The sequence below is a fragment of the Octodon degus genome, unplaced genomic scaffold (genome assembly GCF_000260255.1).
Source record: "Octodon degus isolate 3935 unplaced genomic scaffold, OctDeg1.0 scaffold00035, whole genome shotgun sequence".
Classification (NCBI taxonomy): domain Eukaryota; kingdom Metazoa; phylum Chordata; class Mammalia; order Rodentia; family Octodontidae; genus Octodon; species Octodon degus.
Window position 1 is genome coordinate 10,720,973 of NW_004524611.1, and position 20,701 is coordinate 10,741,673.

At 40.4% G+C, this 20,701-nt stretch overlaps 1 pseudogene across 1 annotated transcript; it reads left to right on the plus strand.

Moving 5' to 3' along the window:
- Positions 1 to 17,567: 17,567 nt before the first annotated feature.
- LOC101560188 lies at positions 17,568 to 17,875 on the plus strand (annotated as a pseudogene). The gene has a single exon (XR_001117080.1). The product of XR_001117080.1 is annotated as a coiled-coil domain-containing protein 167 pseudogene (transcript).
- Positions 17,876 to 20,701: the final 2,826 nt, after the last annotated feature.

The window sequence follows — 20,701 nt, forward strand, 5'->3', positions numbered from 1 at the left end:
TGTACTTTATGTATTTGCCTATTTTTGAAATTTCAAATGAGTGAAGCCATGGAATATGTGGCGTTTTGTGCCAAGCTTCTCATCTTAGCATCCTGCTTTAAGGTCCTCCGTGTTGTTCCGCAGTTCAGTGCCTCATTCCTTGTTATTGCATTGTTATGCCTCATTTTGTTGGACCATTGATCTGGTGGTAGACATCTGAGTTTTTCCACTTGTTGGCTATGGCGAACGTACTGCTGTGAACAGCAGCGTACTAGTTTTGGTTTGACATGTGTTTCCAATTCTTTTGGCTATAACCTACGAGTGGAGTTGCTGGGTTATATGGTAGTTTTATGTTTAATTTATTGGAGAATCATCAACCTGTTTTCCTCAGAGTTACATTTTTATGCTTTCTTGAATTTCTTAACTCAATCAAGGGTGAGACATTTGAAATGTCAATCAATCCTTTAAGGCACACTGTGTGCGTGTGTGTGTGTGTGTGTGTGTGTGTGTGTGTGTGTGTGTAGGGACTGAACCCAGGGCTTCAAAGATACTAGGCAAACTATCACTGAACTGCTACTCCAGAGCTTTAATTTTTTTTTTTTTTTTTTTTTTTTAAATTTGGGATAGCCTTTTGCTTAGTTGCCCAGGTTAGCCTCAAACTGGTGACCCTTCTACCCACTGGGTAGGTGGATTACAAGTGTGCAACACTTGAAAGTGGGTATTTCCTTGGCTAAGTCTTTTTCTTTTCCTATAGGCCATTTCTTTCCTTGTAATAAGGAAATTTATATATATAAAATTTATATATATAAAATTTATATATTATGAGATATATATGATATATATAGTATCCTATTTATAAAGCTTTTAAAATTGATTTCTATGATGCAAATGATAATTTTGGCTAATGTACTGAATTTGAAACTTTAAGGGGCACAGCCAAATAGCTCAGGGGATTAAAGTGCCTGCAAGCAGGTGCAGGGGTCAGGGATTTGATCCCCAGGCCTTCCATGCTGGCTGTTGAGACTGGGCATGGTGGCACGTGCCTGTAATCCCAGCTCTTGGGAGGCTGTAAATAGGAGGCTTATTATGAGTCTGATGTAGTAGTGAGACTCTGAACACCCTATAGACCCTTCCCTAAAATTAAAAAAGGAAAACAAAAATAACTTTCAAATATTTTTTAAAAGACAACAATCTCTGGTACTTCTACCACCTGACTATGACAACAATCTCCAGTTCTGAATCTTGTTCCCTTTGGTTTATATACTTGCAGTCAGAGTGTGCCCCACATGTACGGCTGCATCCCTTAGAGAAAGCCTTTCCCAGAGATTTCTATGACGTGGTCTGGTCTTCACCATCACCAAGCTGATGTCATAGCAAGCTAAGCTATTCCCCCAGCCCCAGGTACTGAGGCTGTTTGCAATTTTCCTACATGATGGGTAACTTGGAATTCTTTCTTGGGATGCGTGCAGTTGTTTTATGTCTCTTATTTCTTTAGAAAACAATCCCTTGGGTGGAAGTACTGGGTTAAAAGATAAATTAATTTGTAGTACTTTTAGGGGGAGCACTAAGGATTTAACCTAGAACTTTTGTCCTTTTTCAATGTTTTATTTTGAGAGGCGGTCTAACTCCGCCTGGGCTAGGCTCTAACTTGTGATCTTTCTGCCTCAGCTTTCCAGGGTGCTGGGATTACAGGATCGTACCAGCACGCCTGGGTGTTACACTACTCTTGATGCACAAAAAAATAGTTATGTTTTGAAAGAGTAGCTGAGCACTGTAAAAGGTGATCTTCAAAGGCTTGATTGTGCTTGTTTCAACACAAATTTGTTAAAATTATTGGCCGTCTCTGCTTCCTATTCCAGAAGGGTAAAATGGTACTTGTCACTGCTTTGTTCATCCTATTCCCATGTCTCCACTGCTTCTGAAATGTTCCCTACTCCCAGCAGGCTCTAAAGTGGAGGAAGTTATAAAGAGATGATAAAACAGCGGGGAGGATCAGCAGGCTTAGGGGTGGAGGACCAAGTACCACCGCAGAAGCAGGAGAACTCGGAATGCGTGTTGGAAGATGACTTGTCCTGGCTTCCCCTCCAGGGCTGGGTGTCCTGAGTCCATGCCTCACCTTCATTACAAAAAAAAAGAAAAAAGAAAAAACAAGAAAGAAAGAAAGAAAATAGAAAGGAGAGACAGGGCTTCTTATTTCTTCCCATACCTGGTTTTCATTAGGCTTGAAGCAATTCTTTGTTGTCCTTAAACTGGTTCTTTTGTTAAGCCTGAAATCTGCAACTCCTTCCTCTCTGTAGGGTGAGAAGGACCACAGGGCCCCTGGTAAGTTAGAGGTGTGGGATCTTAATTCCTGGTCTTGTGAATGGAGGATTGGGTGACAGGTAATTAACCAGCTGCAGTTGCCATTGCTGTGTGAGGTGCCGGCCTCTCCCGAGAGGAACAGCTGAAGCAGCACCGGGCCTGCCCTACCAGGCGCTCCAGGGAAAGGCGGCCTAGTGGAAGGAAAAGTCTTAAATGCCAGGCTGCCTCTTTCTCTTTATAATTGCAAAATAAAGCACTTGCAAAATAAAGCACTTTGAGTCACGAGGTCTAGTTCAATCTCTGTTTTGTTTTTTTTTTTTTAAATTGTGGGGAAATGAAATAACATGAAATTTGCCACTTCAACATTTTTGAGTGTGTGATGTGTTCATGTTAGGTATATCCTTGTGCGGCCAACACCATCTTTTCTATTTCCAGAAATTTCCTCATCACCCCAAACCATACTTTACATATATTCTATGATGGCTCTCCATTTCCCTTCTCTCTAGTTCCTGGCAACAACCATGCTATTTTTTGTCTCTATAAATTGGACTATTCTAGGTACATCGTGTAAGTGAACCAAGTAGTTTTTGTCTTTTGTGGCTGGCTTAGTTAATTTAGAGTAATGTCATCAAGGTTCATGTATGTTACAGCATGTGTCAGCAATTCTGGTCTTTTTAAAGGCTGTGTGGTATTCATATATATATATACATAGATTCTGAATGTGCATATATGTATTTACATATACCTAAATTCTATATGTACACATACTCAAAATAGTCTGCTTATCTGTTCTTCCACTGTGGACACTTGGCCTATGTTTTACCAATTTTATCAATAATGCTACTATGAACAAGGAGTACAAATCTCTCTTTAAGACCTTGATTTCATTTTCACGTTACTATGCGGCTATTTTTATTTTTAATTTTTTTTTTTTTTCATAGCTGCCATCTGGCTTTCCGTGGTAGCTGTGTGGTTTAACACTCCCACCAACAATGCACAAGCAAGCGCCGTTTCAATCGTGAGCTATTGGGATAATGTACATATAACAACGTAAGAAGAGGGTGACTTTTTAGGTATCCTTTGAAATTAACAATAGGAGTAATGAGCCCACAGCCTCTGGTCAACAGGCCAAGTCAGTTGGGTCAAAACAGCGATGTGTCTCTACAAAATACCAGCACAGTGGTGAACCCAGCACAACTCTGCACCTCTAAGGTGGCACCTATAGCCATTTTAGGAAGACCAATAATGTCCATTATTTAATATGTTCCATGTTTTCAAATATTTCAGTTTAGTGTAGCAGTACGCTTTATAAACTTAGACTGTGAGGAGCAAGACCTACTAATTTGTCTTTAAATTACTTCAGCCTCCACCAGATTACTCCAAGTTCTAGTGGTTCTGCTATCATTTGCTCTAGAAGGACCCCCAAAAGTTCATGGGTTAAAGGTTTGTTCTCCTGAATGGTATTACTTGCAGAAGGTAGAACTTTTGGGCAATGGGGCCTAGAAGGGGGTCTTTAGGCTATTGGGGTTCTGCCTTTAAAGGCAATGATGGAATCCTACTCCTTCTTTCTCTCTTACATCCTGGTCATGACAAGAATGGTTCTGACCCACACATCTCTTCCTTTTGTCCCAGTACTGAGCAGTGGAACCCAAGGCCTTCACATTGAGCTACGCCTTTTATATTTTGAGATAGTATCTCACTAACTTGCCAAAGCTGGCTTGCACTTGCCATTCTTCTTCCTCAGCCTCCGACTGCTGGGGTGACAGTTGTGTGTCACCCCACCCGACTTCCTACAACGGGCTCTTGCCATTGTGTGCTAGCTGGACACAGGCCTAACAGTAACAAGGCCAATTGTGTGTGGACTGCAATCTCCAAACTTGTGAGCCCAAATAAAACTTTTCCCTTTTGAATTAAATTATCTCAGCTTTTTGTTGTAGTGACACAAATCTAATGTGGTTGCGAAAAGTGTTTTCAGTGGTTATGCTTAATGAGATTAAAAAAATAATGCTCCCTTACTGTTTCATTTTCCAGGATCTTTTCTGAAGTATGTTCCCCAGAATATAGGCTCTTCAAGAAGCAGGACACAGTACTGTAAAAAAAGGCTTTGGGTGTCAGAGAAATAAACAAATGGCTATGTGTCTTTCAAAGAGACCTCTACCAACCATCAGGCCTCACATTACTTACCTTGAAATCACTGTTTTTAAGGATAAATTCAGGGGGTTCCATCCCTTGCTTGCCATGCTGGCCCCAACTCCAGGACTGTGCTGAGATGGCAAGAAAGAGTGGGCATGGTGGTGCGCTCCTGTAATCCCAGCTCTGGGGAGGCTGTAAACAGGTGGATCACTACAAGTCCAGTCTAGTAGTGAGACCCTGAACGCCCTGTAGACCCGTCCCTAAAAACAATACAGAAAAAGGATAAATTCAAACTATTACTATTGCATAAAGTGTATTTCAAGACACAATTTTCTAGACAAATAAGGCTTCATAATTTTTATCTTTTCTTTGTATAGAAATGTAAGTGTTCCACCAGGTAACAAGATGAAGTATAGGTAAACTCTAGAAGAATTGAACCCAGATCTGACCTCAGATTCTAGCTACATGAATGTGGGGGAAAAGTTCTTAATATCTTTAAGCTTCAATTTTCTCTCTGATGAAATGGATAAATTTTAACTTCTTCATAATAGTAAGTGAAATAATGAGCAGGAATCATTTATTCTCCCAGTCATTTCCACCTGCTGATTTTCTGGTTTTGTTTGTCACAATATTTTATTGTTTGCTGTGGCTGAAGACTACCACATTCCTTGCTGGGATTGTAGCAAGTACCTGCAAGTCTATTAGCTAATTAGGGAGGGCCAGATGTCCTGACATGCTCAGAAGCTTGAGGTTTCACACCTGCTGTGGTTGGCTATCTGGCATGATACATGACCCATTCTACGGAAGCCCAGGGAGGTCATCAGCCATATGCCTCAGTCACACACAAAAGCTCATTGCGTTGTCTTCCCATCAGTCCCTGCTATCTCTTGTCTCATATTAACCTACAAGCCTGGTTTTTATTTATTTATTCTCCTGCTGGGTAGATCCATTATCTAATCTCTTTTCTGTGTCACCCGTGCAGCCTCTCCCATCCCCAAATGGCTTCATTGATGACATTCCTGATTTCTCTCTTTCTGAACTCACCTGGAACCCGTGTCTTTCTTATCATCCTCTGGGCTGCCTTGGCACTAACAGCTGTGAAGACCTTGCCTCCCTGTAAGGTGAGCCAGGACATGCCCTCCTGGGGACTGCCTTTTATCTTCCCCTTTTCTTTCCTTTGGGATGCCGTGGTGGGCCCACCTGCCTTCATCCAGGAGGCATTTTCTCTGTGCTTTGCATGGCCTCTTTCAACATCCATGCCACCCTTTCCAACCAGGAGCAGAGAGGTGCCCTTTTGCTAATCTTGGCCGGCATGCAGAAGAGATGCTGTGTAGGCTTTGGACCTATCTCTTGAGAGGCTTGGTCACCTCTTCTCTCTCTCTCTCTGTCTCTCTGTCTCTCTCTCTCTTTCTCTCTCTCTGTCCCTCTGTCACTTTCTGTCTCTGTCTATCTCTCTCTGTCTCTCTGTCTTTCTCTGCCTCTCTCTGTCTCTCTCTCTGTCTCTCTCTCTGTCTCTCTCTGTCTCTCTCTGTCCCTCTGTCTCTTTCTGTCTCTGTCTCTCTATCTCTCTCTGCCTCTCTCTCTGTCTCTCTCTCTGTCTCTCTCTCTGTCTCTCTCTCTGTCTCTCTCTCTCTCTCTGTCTCTCTCTCTCTCTCTCTCTCTCTCTCTGTCTCTCTCTCTGTACTGCTACAGAGGAGATTCACGTTCTCTTGCATGATAGGCAAGTGCTCTATCACTGAGCTGCACCCCCAACCCTAGTTGCTTCTGCTTTTGATGTTTCTCTTGGGATTGAGATTTTAATAAGGATGGGGATACAGATGAATGTCCATTTTGTATCTGTGTATTCAAAATGGTTAGGATAGATATATAGCTACATTCTCTTAATGAATAGAGGGATTTGTTGTAATAGTGTTTGTAAATAGGATATCATGTCTGCATCTTGTACAGCAAATAACCACTAGAAAGAGAGTATGCAATGTGTTAATTATTGAAACTGTCCTATCAATTTGATTTGAAACTGTCTCATTGCTATTTGTCTTTCAATAAAATTATGGAAAAAAAGGATATTTGTGATGGGCTAATGAATGATGAGAAGGAAGGAGGAGAGAGAAAAATTGAGATGTCACAGCCAGCCCCTAGGTATTTGAGGGGGACCATCTTGAAGTTCTGGCACTAGCCAAGTTCTCAGATGAGTGGAGCCTCATTGCATTAAACCAGGCATCAGCAAGCTTTTCTTGTAAAGGGCCAGGTAGCACATTTTAAAGGCTCTGTAGGGGGCTTCACAGCTCCTGTTGTACATACTCACCTCGGCCACTCTAGAGCAAAAGCAGCTGTAGACAATATGCGCATGAATGAGTATGGTTGTATTCTCATAAAGTTTTATTTACATAAAAAGCTGGCAGACCAGATTTGCTTGTAGATCATAATTTGCCAACCCCTGGTTAAGACATTAAGTTCTAGAATGGCTTCAGTAGTGTGAAAGCAGAATGAAAACAGCCTATTCATGTGTTGCCGGCACTCTCCCTGGTGTTGAGCTATAATTGTCAAAATGATACATTCATTCCTGCCTCCAGGGAGCTTACAGCTGTGTTAGCTTTATGGAAAAAGAGATTAGATCCAAACACCCTGTCCAAATATCCCTAAGGCTCAACTGGAACTAGCAAGGATTCAGAGAAATTGATCGCTATTGAAGAAATGAGATGGTGGAGTTGGAGCTGAGCGTGACATGTACCTGTTCTGGTGATGCCTACTGCATAATGGACCACCCAAGAATTAGTGGCCTAAAAACAAGAATTTTATGATGCTTATGAATTCTGGGGCTTAGGAATCACACACACACACACACACACACACACACACACACACACACAGAGGGAGCTGGCTCACCTGATTGTGGAGGATGACAAATCGTTCCTACAAAGTGGAGAACAAGAAAAGCCAGAGATATATTTCATTTGAAGTCTGAAGACCCAATAACCATAGTAGCTGAGAGTGGCACTCCAATGCTGAGTCCAAAGGAGGCAGAAGAAGATAGATGTCACAGCTCAGGAAGGAGAAAAAGGGAGATTTTGCTCTTATTCCAACTTTTTTTTTTTTTTTAGCAGAACCAGCGATTGATTGAACTCAGACTCTTGCACTTGCCAGGCAAGTACTCATTCTACTGAGCCATCTCCCCGGCCCCCCCTTATTCTAACTTTTTATGTTTCCTCTGCCCTCAGTAGATTGTGGCTTGCTCACATAGATAAGGGCAGATCTTCTTAGTCTACTGACTCAAATGCTCATTTCTTTCAGAAGAACCCTCATAGGACACACTCAGAGAGAGTTTTACCAGTGAGCTGGGAGCCCTTAGCCCTGTCAGGCTGACATAAAATTGACCATCACGCGGGTATAGCAAAAGGATTGAGTAACTCAGTTTAGAATAGGTTTTTGAGGCAAAAACTTTCCTTGTCAAGGCTGATCTAGGCTCATAACCATCTGCTCATTTCAGCCTTAGAAATTAAGTAATCAGGGAAATTATGCTTACTGAGTGTAACAGTCTACCAGAGAATCAATCTCTCTCTCTCTCTCTCTCTCTCTCTCTCTCTCTCTCTCTCTCTCTCTTGGAATTCTTTACAGTAAGACTCTGTAGTAATTGAGACCATCTAATATGCTGTCAGATAGTCCTAATCTACTGTTCGGCTCTGCTATCTACTTATTGTATGACCTTGGGCCAATTTCTTAATGTACTTAAGTCTTGCCTCATTTAAAAGAATGGAGCTAATGATATGATAGTTCCAAGAACTGCTATGAAAGTCCAACAAGACAATGCATGTAACTAGTACCTAGCAGGTGTCTAATAAATAGTATTATTTTAAAGCAGACTCTTATGAATTTAGAACTTCTAATGAGTTTCAACAATACAGATGATATATAATATTGTAGAAAAGAGGTAAAAGGAAAGAACATGGAAGTATCTACTTATTTTGAAAGCAGTTTTAATGTTGTCAAATATATTTTAATGCAAAAAGTCTGTATCCCTTAAAGAGAGATTTAACATTGTCCATATAAATACACACACACACACACGCGCGCGTGGGCACGATTATACGAGATGGACATGAGGGTTGATAAAAATGTAGTGTGTTTAAATAAAAAAATTACAGTAAAAGACAGATTGCCTTTAATCACCTTAAAATTACTCTTCCTTGCCCTCTTCTTCCATAATCATTGCTGCTTTCTGAAGCAGCTCTGGAAGCTTTCGCTTGTGAGTGTCCTTACACGGTGTTGTCACTGCGATCAAAATCATAGGCAGTGTGGCTGCCAAGAGCCACCCAGTGGGAAGGGAGGCTTGTTAACACATTATGGTGTGAACTCATCCACATCATTCACTTGTCCTGGCCCGTGTGACTTCTAATTCTTCCTTAGAGTCAACATAACGAAGTCATGTAGGTTTTTTAATTCATTCAGGCCATTGAGGCAGCAATGGCTGAGAGACTAAAGACCTTTAGGGAAGAGGACTTCCAGAGCTGCTTCAGAAAGTGGCAAAGGGATAAGTTAAGTCAAGATGAAGACAGTATTTTGCAGGGGACCAATGACAATGTGTCTTGCTTTAATAAATATTGTAATTTAAATATTCATTATTATTGTGATCACACCTTTGTACAGTGTGCTCACACATATTCACACAGTTTTACATGTGTGGCCTTATATTGATAGTGTTTCATAATCTTGTAAAACTCAACACTCTGTTACATCTTGCCAGAAAAATGCATAGCTCTTTACCAGTTTAGAGAACTGACAGTAGCCCATAAAATGGACTTACTGTAGTTTAAAGTGAAGTCTACGCTGGACTTAGTAAGAGCCCTGAGCATTTAACTGTGCTGCTTTTTATTTTTTATTTGTAGTGGGTTTTAAACTCTGTCTTTTAGTAATGAACCAGGTATTTTAGTCACTTTCCCATCACTGTGGTGAAATGCTCTGTGCCCACAACTTAAAGGAGGCGAGGTTGATTGGCTTAGGCTTCCAGTGGGTTCAGTTCATGGTAGATGGCTCCAAGGCAGGAACAACATGGTGGAAGGAAGCTATTTAACCTATGACAGCTGGAAAGATGAGGGACAAAGGAGGAGTTGGGACAAGAATACAGTCCCTAAGGTCCTGTCCCTAGTGACCACCTCCAACCAGGCCCTACCTCCTAACAGTACATTTAGCAACGGAACTCTTCAATGGAAAAAATCTTCCAAAGAGTATAGTGACCTTATGTCCCAATTACCTTCAAACAAATTAGAAATTTGTGGGACACTGTACTTCGAAACTATAACAGAAGAACACAATGTAATTCAAGTATCAAGGGCCTTGGTTCATCTGCAGGCTTTGTCATAAGATCATTTACCCATGTTATTTTTTCTAGTTCTAACCTCTATTTGACTTTCCAAGCTTCTAACTTCTCCACATTCCTCTTGGCTCCATTTATAAGGATATTATTCCTTCAGCAAACAAGTGACCCTCCCTGTAGGTGAGGTGTGCAGATCTCCGCCTTCCAATGGTTCCAGATCTATCCAGTATCATTTTAATTACTTTCCTCATGACTAGGGCAAAAATACCCAACAACTATAAGTTAAAAGAGGAAAGATTTCTTTTTGTCTTATTTTCTCCTTGTCCCTGCCTTCCTTTCCCTCTCTCCCCTCCCTTGTTCCCCTTCTCATTTAAACAGTTTCTTCCAATTTCACAATTTCTATTATCCATTTTGGTCCTTATTTACACCTTTGGTTTCACACCAGAGAAACAATGTGGTACTTAAACACGTGTACCTGATTAATTTCACTTAAGAGTGTGATCTCAAGGCCCATCCATTTAGCTAGAAATGTTTCGAGCATATCTATCTTCATGGCAGAATAGTATTCCTTTATATTAAACAAAACACATCTTCATCCATTCTTCAGTTGATGGGCATTTGAGCCATTTCCAAGATTCATCTGCCACAAATCATGCCATTATGAACGTGGTTGTGCAATATAGTTGTAGCATGATGCTTTTAATTCTTTTAGGAAGGTACCAAGAAGGGAAATAGCTGGGTCAAATGGATCCTCTAGTTTTAGTTTTTAAAGGAATTTCATACTGATTTCCACAATGATTACACCAGAAGGAAAAAAATGGAAAGAAAGCTTTTGCAAATAAGGAGGGAAAGAGAGGTTTTTGGGACAGGAGGGGAATGGGGGAATAAAAGAATCAAGGTATATCATGTAGAGGTACCAATTCCCTATGATGAATGCTTTCAATATGTCTACCTAAAATGTACCAATAAAAAAGGAGGAAATGTTTATTACAGCTTAAAATTTATAGAAGTTTCAGTCTATAGTCTGCTGGCTCCAAGCCAGCGTGGCCCAGCTGGGGGGCATCACAGAGGAGAAATGGCCCAAGACATGGCAGGCAGAAGGCAGCAAGCAGCAAGCAGCAGCAAACCTGCCTCCTCTCTTCCTCTTTATATTCTACCCATACCATAAGCCTATTAATTGGTGTCATCCACATCCAGGGTGTGGCTTCCATTATCTATACCTAGAACTATGCCAAACCCATTTAATTATCATATACCTTTAACCCCAGTATCAAATGCCTAGATCCAGCTAGCACTGAAAAGCCCCACCTATGAGCACAAAAGGTAGAAGCTATGAGACTTTTCAGGACATCAAGATACCAGCTGTAGCAAGCATGAACACATAGTGCTGGAATTTATCTTAGTTTTACCCAACCTCAGAGAGAGGGTGCCACTTTATAGGAAAACCACAAAACTTGTTTTAATGGTAGCATCATTCCTTATCTCTAAATAAAATGCCACCAAACCTTTAGGGCTAGCAAGATATCTCAGAGGACTTCTTGTACAACTTTTCTCCTATAAGCTACTGGCAAAAACACAGATATGATGATAAAGTGATAATGTGATTTAAAAGGTATGTAAAAAGATATTAGAACTCAGAGTAAGGGAAATGTACTCATTTCTGATTCAGAACCTAGGGCTGCAAATGTCTCAGTTGTTATGGGGGAAGTGTTTGTAGAAGGAATTTTTCCTTTTGAAAATTATGCAAGAATGTACCTTAATCAGATACTGGACTAGAAGTCTTCCAAGCTATCTTCTACTCACTAGATTCATAATCCTGAATTTTTATAGTTTCTGTTGTATTATAAGTAACATTGTTTTATTATGAGGAATACCTAAAAACCATGGTAAAGGGCTTCTTACCATTATTGTAAAAATAGTTAGAAACTATAATCTCAAAGTAACTTCCATCCTGTTGCACACTTTGTAGGTACTCAATATTTGTTAAATTAATATGCTTGACAATGGGAAAGTAGTCAGTAACTGAAAGAATTACAACAGCCAAATTTTATTTTCACAGAGACTAGGTGATGGTTCTATATTTTCAGTTTTCTTACTCATAATGATCAGAAGGTGGAATAACCCAACTTTCCACCAATTCATGAATGCATAAGTAAAATGTAGTATATTGCTGCACTTGTCAATAAAAAGGAATAATTTATTCAGAAAAAAAGATATGGTCAGTAAAGAAAAACTATCACAAAAGTCCAGAACTATACGATTTAATTCGTATTAGTCACAAGGAAATCACTGAAGGGAGAAGATAGACTACTGACTTTTTAGGACTGAAAAGTACTACAGGACAAACAGGAGATAGTCACATGATACAGTTGAGTTGGCAAAATAGTTCTAATACTATAGTAATGGTCATACATATCTGTGAATAGTCTAAAAATTAATTATGCCACGTAGAAAGATAAGTTGTATGTCAAATATATTATATACTAATGAAGTTATTAAAAGAAATGAATCTCAGGTCAAGATCTAGCTAAAACAGTTACAAAGTTCAGGCAGAGAGAAATCTATTTTTGTTCGTACTCTAAAAAATATAACCTGAAAGGAAAACTTCCCCTTGAGAAAGACACAGTCAAGTCTACAGGCCTGGCTGACACATCTGTTCCGAATCTGTCCAACAGCCAGCTGGGCACTGGGCAGCCTGCACGAATAAGAGCAAGTCAGAGTCACCCAGGACCACTGACCAGCGACCTGGGGCACAGCCATCATTGCCTCACTTCCTGTCCACCCCCTCAAGTGTTGTAGGCCTCTTGTGCTTCAGGGAAGCACTGCGTCTAGAAATCAGAGCTCTGACCAGCTCAGCCTGTGGCTCCTGCGAGCTGAGGCATCCAAAAGGGTATTGACTTTTGGGCTGAGGCAGAGGGAAGCAACAGGAATATTTTATCAACCGTAGGTGCTATTACTTTTCTTTTCTGTTGCATCAACAGTATCCCTGATGACTGCTTTTCTTGTTGCCTTTGTAACAATGGAGAAAGGAGCCAAGTGCTTCCTACCCACATTCAAGATGCTATTTTGAGAAATGAGGTATATGAAACCCATAAAGCATTTTTCTCTCTTCAGGTCCATTGCTTTACAGTTACTCAAGATATCTCTAGATTTCTGTGACACCACAGTGTTTTAGAGGAAAACATAAAAAGGAGATATCAGAGACTGCCACCCTGTACATTCTCATTCCACTCCACAATATCAACATCGATGTTCCAAAGCATTCTACAACTCTAGGGCAACATGTTTCCTTCATTTGTCACTTGTATTTGGACAGGGCCTAGTGAACAAAATTGTATACATGCTTAAGTTTGGATCTGTTGGTTTTGCAATTCAAATTATTGGGACCCAATTCAATATTATTATTCTGCAACCACTTTGCACTTTGTATATTTCAGAGGACTTCACAAACATTGATGATCATAGTGATGTTAGTAGAAATAGGATTGGGTTAGGAATCAGGGAACTTGAGTCCCTCCTGGCTCTTCCTCCAATCAGAAGTGGGGCTTTGAAAGAATTATTTACTAAACCTTGACCTTAATTTTCCAAATTCTAAAATGGGTGGGTAGGAGCCAAGCTGTTGCTCAGCAGCACAGTGACTGCCTGGCAAGTGCAAGGTCCTGAGTTTGATTCCCAGTACCAAAAATAATAATCAAATAAAATCGATGTATAAGTTTGATGCTCTCTGAAGTCCCATCCTATCATATATTTTATAACTGTGTTTATTTCCAATGGCCATTTTAATTTAGTTTAGGGCATTAGATATCTAACCTCAAAGGAAAAAAAAAACAGGCAAAAAATTGTGAACAATCCTATTTAACAATATTTTAAGGTTTCCTAAAAGGTCAGACTAAAGCTTTGAGCTTTACTGCTATCATTCAATACTTTTAATTTTGTGAGATCAGAATTTCAGACAGTCTCTGTGTATATTTTGCTTGTGAATGAAATGAATGGTTAGCAGGTAGCATAAGGGGACTTCCTGTGGCATAAGTCACAGATACACCTTGGTTAGAATAGTGATTCTGTAATTTTAATGCATCATAGATCACCTGGAAATTTGTTAAAATGCATATTGCTATGGTTTATTTCCAGAGTTTATGATTCAGCAGTGTAGAATAAATCCCTAAATTTTGTACTTCTAACAAGTACACAGGTATTACTGATCCTACTGGCTCAAGGACCACAATTTGAGAATGTAGAACTATCAGTACATTGACCTGCTTTATTTTACTTCTTGAGAAGGAGGCCATATCTTCCCAAATGAGTGGGAAGTTATGCTAAACCAGTGTTTCTTTAGGATTAGATCAAGGAGAGGAAATGTAAAAGCTTTTATTGATAAGTCAGAATTAGTTTCTATTGCTTTCCTCGATTAATTATTAGTGTGGTCTAAGCTGTCTGGCTTGGTTATAGGGTTTACATGTCAGTGGGTGTGGCTATAATGGATTGATTGTCTCATTCAAAATAGCCAGAAGGAGGAAGAGTTAGAGAAGTAGTGGGTAGATGAATCCCAGTGTTATATCTACTACAATCAAGAAAATGAAGGTTGTCATTGCAATGTTGACAATGTGAATCAGGTGATCTGCAAAGCAGTACATACCAAGGATTCTAGTCTCCAAGGTTGTGGCACTCTTGTTCAACAAAAACAGTGCTGTTAGTTTTTCCTCTCTGAATCCACAACTAACTGCATTTCCTAGCTTCCCTTGCAGCTATATACAGTTGTGAATTAGTTGTCTGCAGTAAATATGAAAAGATATGAATTGTGCTAGTTCTAGGCCAAGACTTGTAAGCAGATTCTGTCCCTCTTCCTTGTTTTCTTTCCTTTTCTCCATCTTCTGGTTGGACATGTAGTGAGCCTAAGCCTCTGAATTACTGAGTAGAGGAAAGTGGTAGGTAATTCAGGAAATGTTGAACTGGAAAGACATGATTATTTTATTTGAGCCAGTATAAACTCTTTGGTCTCATTGAATTTCAGTCAAGTCCTGTCCAATAAACACAGATGGTATTGTTTCTCAATATCAGAGGACAAAGCTTTGAGAATGTGACAAAATGAAAAGTTAAGATGAAATGGATGCATGCAAGATCCCAGAAAATGAGTGGGAAGTTATGCTAAACCAGTGTTTCTTTAGGATTAGATCACGGAAAGGGGCTTAGGAGGCTTGGGAGTAGAGTCAAAGGAGGTTCACACTACATCTGCTGAGAAACTCTAAATATAGGTGTGATCTCCTATTTTCAAGGAAGAGCATTAAAGAAAAATTAACATAGGTTAGGTGGGAAAATGCTTTAAAGTAAGGAAAAGGGAGTATTGGTGTCATGAGTGGAGAAACAGTTTTGGAAATCTTTACTGCAAGAGCAAAAAAAACCTTTTAGAAAATAGTTTGATGATTACCTTAATTGCAAGAAGATATGGCCTCCATAAACAATGAAAACAATAAGGAGGAAATAGAAGAGGTGAAGAGTCCAATGTCATGAGATTAAGATTCAACAAAATCAGATAAAGAGAAAGAATGAAAAGTTAACAGATAGGATTAAGGAAATTGATGAATAGTATCAGTACTAAAATTCACAGTGATGTGGAGGACAAACTTGAGATGGTCTCCCAGAGTCAGGAAGAAAGAAATGATTAATAAAAACCAGAGCAGGGCTGGTGAGATAGCTCAGTGGAATAAGTGCCTGCTTAGGCAAGCACAGAGAGTGGGTTCAATCCTGGGCACCACATGCCTTGCCAGCCCCACCCGCTAGATGTGCTGAGCTGGCCACCGAGACTGGGTATTGTGGCACATGCCATAATCCCAGCACTGGGGATGCTGAGAACAGGAGGATCACTACAAGTTTGAGCTGTGTAGTGAGACCCTGTGCCAAATACATTTTACACTTGATCTTTGCCAAAAGACCGAGAAGCGATGCCAAATACATTTTAAAAGGATAAATAAAGGGGCCACGGAGATGGCTCGGTGGAATAAGTGCTTCCCTGGCAAGTGCAAGAGCCTGAGTTCAATCACTGGTTCTGGAAAAAAAGAAAGAAAGAAAAAAAAAAGAGTAAATAAAAAATAAAAACCAGAAGGATTAAGCAGACTTGAAGGATATAAAATAAAGATAAAATTTAAAAATAATAGTGTTTTTTGGGGGGGGTATGAAACAACAACAAAGAGAAAAAGATCTAATACATCTTGAAAATATTTTGAAGGACTTTATGTGTTTCTGAAGTATAACCATCTTAGTTTAAAGATTAAAATGACAAATTGTATTAGTGGTAAGAAACATACATGTTCATTCTCTTAAATTCTAAGAATGAAAGCATATAAAATTATGCAAATATCTAGGTAGAAAAAAATCAGTTTCACCACAAGAGAACAAATATCAAGTAGGGTTATCTATATTAGTGTAAAATTTTTCTTTTTTAAAAATTTTTTCTTGATTAACTTTAATGTATGTACATTTCTTCTATAATAGGGGTATTCTGCAATAGTGCTAAAATATTATAAAGATACAGGACTTATAACAGACCAAATAGAATATACATGACAAAAGGATTTATAATATTATAAGGACTTATAACAGGAATTCCTAAACTAAGAATACATGACAAAATTTAGAATATTACTTATGAGATAGAAATGTAAGTTTCAATGTATTAATATATCCATATAGTTAGGAGTTAAAATATAATTTTCCTTCAGAAAAACCAAGTTTTACCTTAAAATAATCAATGTTCGGGTAGAAAAATGCATTCATTAGTTCATACGTTGTCATGGCTTTGCATGGTATGCAGAGCAATATGAGATATAATAGTGACATATTTGATGTAAATGACTGTTGTTTGGTCCCCTGAAATCTACCCTCTGTCCTCTCTCCTCCTCCTCTTACTGCAGTTAACTCTGAAGGTAAAAATCTAGACTTGTGTTCCAAAGCTTGGCTTTCATTCCCGTTTCTCTCTTCAAAAGAGAAGGATGGAGGGATGTTACAAAACAGGAACCAGACCTTGTTGGGAAAGATAAATCACTATGTGATGAATCAAACCAGGCCACTGATGGCACCCTAAATCATAAGAGCAGCCTGTCAAGGGATACCCCGTAGGAGATTTAGGATTTGCCACCACCGATCCATCTCTTCCAGAGTACCTCTGTGGGCTCATGTACTCATTTGACAAGTGATATTTTGGGATAAGGAGCTCCTGGGGGTTTTATCCAAAGCTTCTTGGACTAATTAGCAAGGAATTAGCCCCCTTGCCTTTCTGGGGAGCTGTATTCCTATTGTGAGGTGCTAGAAATGGATGTCTACATTTCTGTTGCTGCAACTCCATTCCAGCTGTTTAGAATAAGCAGCCAGCTCTCAGTGGACCTCTCCATCCTTCTTGAAGTAACTAACGGTCAGAGGAACAGTACATCAAGGGTGCTGTTGCTGAAAACTTCTGGATTATGAAAATAGAAATGACATTCTACGTGGAGAAGAGCCCTGCCATGGGATTGACCAATCACCTCACCTCTCCAAATACCCACTCAGAGAGTTCCAATTGCCTAGTGGGTTACTTCCTGTTTTCCAGGGTTGCCCCTGCACTCTGGTGCCTGGGAAAAGCTTTGTTCCTTTGATAGCTTTTAGGATGGAATTTTCCAGAATTGCCTGGTTTTTTCTTTGTCAGTTCCATCAAATTCAGTGATTATCTTAAAGTGGAGTCAGCTGTCAGCCAGCGTCCTTCATTTGTTTCCTGACTGGACTTGCTGTTAATTCTCTTCTTCAGCCAATTTCCTTTGCTTAGCTTCAACCTGTAATAAAAAAAATAAAAAATAAAAAATAAAAAAAAGGGGATCCTGGCAAGCAACATGACTAAAAAGAAGTGGGAGAATCTGGGCGTCGCTCTAGAGATCAATGGGCTGGAGGAGAAGCTGTCCCAGGGCCAGTGGGACCTGGAGGCCGTGAGCTGCTGGCTCCTCAGAGCAGAGCTGAGCCCCGAGGACAGCAGGTCTCTGGAGAAGGAGAGAAACAGTGTAATGAACAGAGCTTCCAACTATGAGAAGGAGCTGAAGTTGCTTTGGCAGGAGAACCAGAAGGAGATGCTGCTCTCGGTGGCCATCTTCTTCCTCCTGGCCCTGCTGTACGCACACTGGACCATGTGAGTCGGGTTCTCCTGGACCAAGCGGGCCCTCGAAGCCTTCCGAGCACCATGCACACTTGGGCATTCAGCTGAGTCCCCGTGGCCCGGTCCCAGGTTTTGGAAGGAGCGTGTTGGCTCCCCCTCAGCCCGAGTGACAGGCAATAAAGAACACCAGGCCACCAAAAAAATCCCCACAAAACAAAATAAAAAACCTGTAATCCTCCTTTCTTGCACTGTTCACGCTCACGCAGACTTGTGAAGATAGCATCCAACAAGTGGGTTCAAAAAAATTGATGATGCTAGGCAGCATGTAGGTTATTTTCAAATCAGCTGAATTCAGTCAAGCAACCAAGCAGTTACTAACTGGTTGGTTGAGATCCAGCCGTTGGAAGCGTGGATATCTTTAAAAGCCATCTGTGTATGTAGACACAAGCCTTAAGTTTCCATAAACTGAAATCCTTCTGATCACTTGTCTTAATTGTCACATCAATGCTTTTTACCTTTAGGTTTTTTCTTTTTTTCTGGCTTGATTGGTATATTTCATAAGGGAATTAATTTACCCTAATTAATTAAAGGCACATATTCCTCTGTTCAGTCTGATTACACTTGTAAAAAAGGTATCTTCTCATGTATGATTAGATGTAGGTAGGAGCAAGCAATTTCAGTGTCCATGTCCTTTTGAGTCTGGACAGTGGAAATCTAGTTGCAGTAAATTCCTGCTTCTTTGATGCTCACCTCCTCCTCCTCCTCCTCCTCGTCTTCCTTTTCCTTTTCTGTAGTCCCAGCAGGCTCTCAATATATAACACTGTTAATCGAGACCCCAGAAGCTAAAACTTTGCAGGAATGGGGAAAGAAAAGGTATCACCTCCTTCTCCCCCTTTTCTGTTCTAATTATAAATATGTGAATCACGGTCCTAGGAAAATACACTGAGTCAAGAAAGGAAATACATAGGGGAAGGAGAAAATGTCTTCCTGGCTAAATTTCCAACCCAGTTTCTGCAAAGCCTTTACCAGACAAGCTAATAACTTAAGACAATGGCTGACAAGCTGATATTTTGAGCTCAGTTTTCTGCAAAATATTTTGGGGCTCAAAATATTACAGCGCCTATCTGCCATGTGAAATTCTACAAGAAGACACAGAAAGGGCAAAGAAGATGCTTAGAGAAAGGGCTATTGCTGATTATGTCAATATATTCCATAGATCCTAGAAATGGTGGGTTTAAATAAATGATTAGAAGACCTTGTCTGTGGGTTCAGCTTTTGTTGTTGTTGCTTTGTTTTGTTTTTAATTATTTCGATACAGGGGCTTGCTATGCAGTTTGGACTCCTAGCGATCCACCTGCGTCAGCCTCCTCAGTGCTGGGATTGCAGGCATGTGCCACCACGCCTGCTTCTCGGGCTGACACTGCATGTGGCATAGGGGATTGAATTCAGGACCTTGTGCTTGCCAGGCAGGCGCTTATGCTGCCAAGCTATCTCCCCAGCCCTGTGGGCTCAGTTCTTGGGAAATCGCAGTCATCACTACATTCAATTTTAGTGACTTACCACAATGGACTGTTGATTCTTCATTTTACTCTCTGCTTGTAACTTGCCTTGCCCCTTTATGTTTTGGGGAACCTTAAATACAGTTGGATCCTCTCCCCTTTAATGGGCTTTCTTCCTAAGCCATGATCTGGTGGAGTAGATAGTCATTCTTTAACCTTCTATGCCACAAAGTGCTGGCATCCTGTCCTATATCTTCTAAATTCCTTTCTTTCCTTTGACCAGTTCCAGTTGGTCTGAGCATAGAATATTCTATGGATGAACTCAGGGCCTTTCGAAAACACTGAATTCCTGAACTACACTCACAACTGTGAAGAGTCTTCTTAGTCACCGCTTGCGAGGTGCCCATGGCAGCAGCTACCATGGAAGGTGCGCCCATTCACCTTGATCTTATCATGTACTTCATGAAGGCTGCTATGGTTTGGATGTAATTTCAGTGTCCACCTACCCCCACCCCAAGATTCATGTGCTAGAAGTTTGGTCTCCAATTGGGAGTATTGCAAAGGGGATGGAACCTTTAAACTATGAGGGTCAGTGGAGGCTGATAAGACTACGGAGAGTACCCCACTCAGAAGGGATTGATCTTTGTCTTGTGCAATGGCCTAGCTCTCACCAAAATGGATTACTATAAAGTGTGGTCATCCTATAAGCTTTGTTCTTCCTGCCCAGAGCCATTGCTCTGTTTGTTGTGAGATAACCAGAGGAACTTTCTCCAGTGGTCAAACAGATGATGTCACCCAATTTTGGACTTTCAGTCTCTGAGACTGTGAGCTAAATAAGCCTCTTTTCTTTACAAAGTGTTCCACTTCACATATTTTGTTACAGCAATAGAAAATGAGCCAATACAATGGGTTTGGTTCTTTTGCTATCATGTATTTCCTATTGTCATAAAACAAATTCCTCCAGGTTACTAGGAAAGGATTTACAAAGCCACCCTTTCCTTCTTGGAGTGCCTGGTCTGCTGCTTTTGCAAAGCAAAAAATCTCTGGAGTGGACAAGAACATTACTGATTGTCTCATAGGCAATGAGACAGAATAACATCTATTCAGTGCAGTGGAGGATACTTCATAGCCATGAAAAAGATGTGAAGGCAAAGCACCAGACAGACAACCCAGGAGGGCCATTCCTTAGGGCTGGTTATGATGACTATGCAACATTCCATGACTTACTGCTGAATGCGAGAAACCCTGTTCTCCAGAGGCTGATGGTGGTGCTCCCTGGGTAATGGTTTATATTCCTGCACAACATCTGTTTTACATTCTTACACTCCACAAATGTGCGTGGTTGGCTACTTGCCTACACTGGCT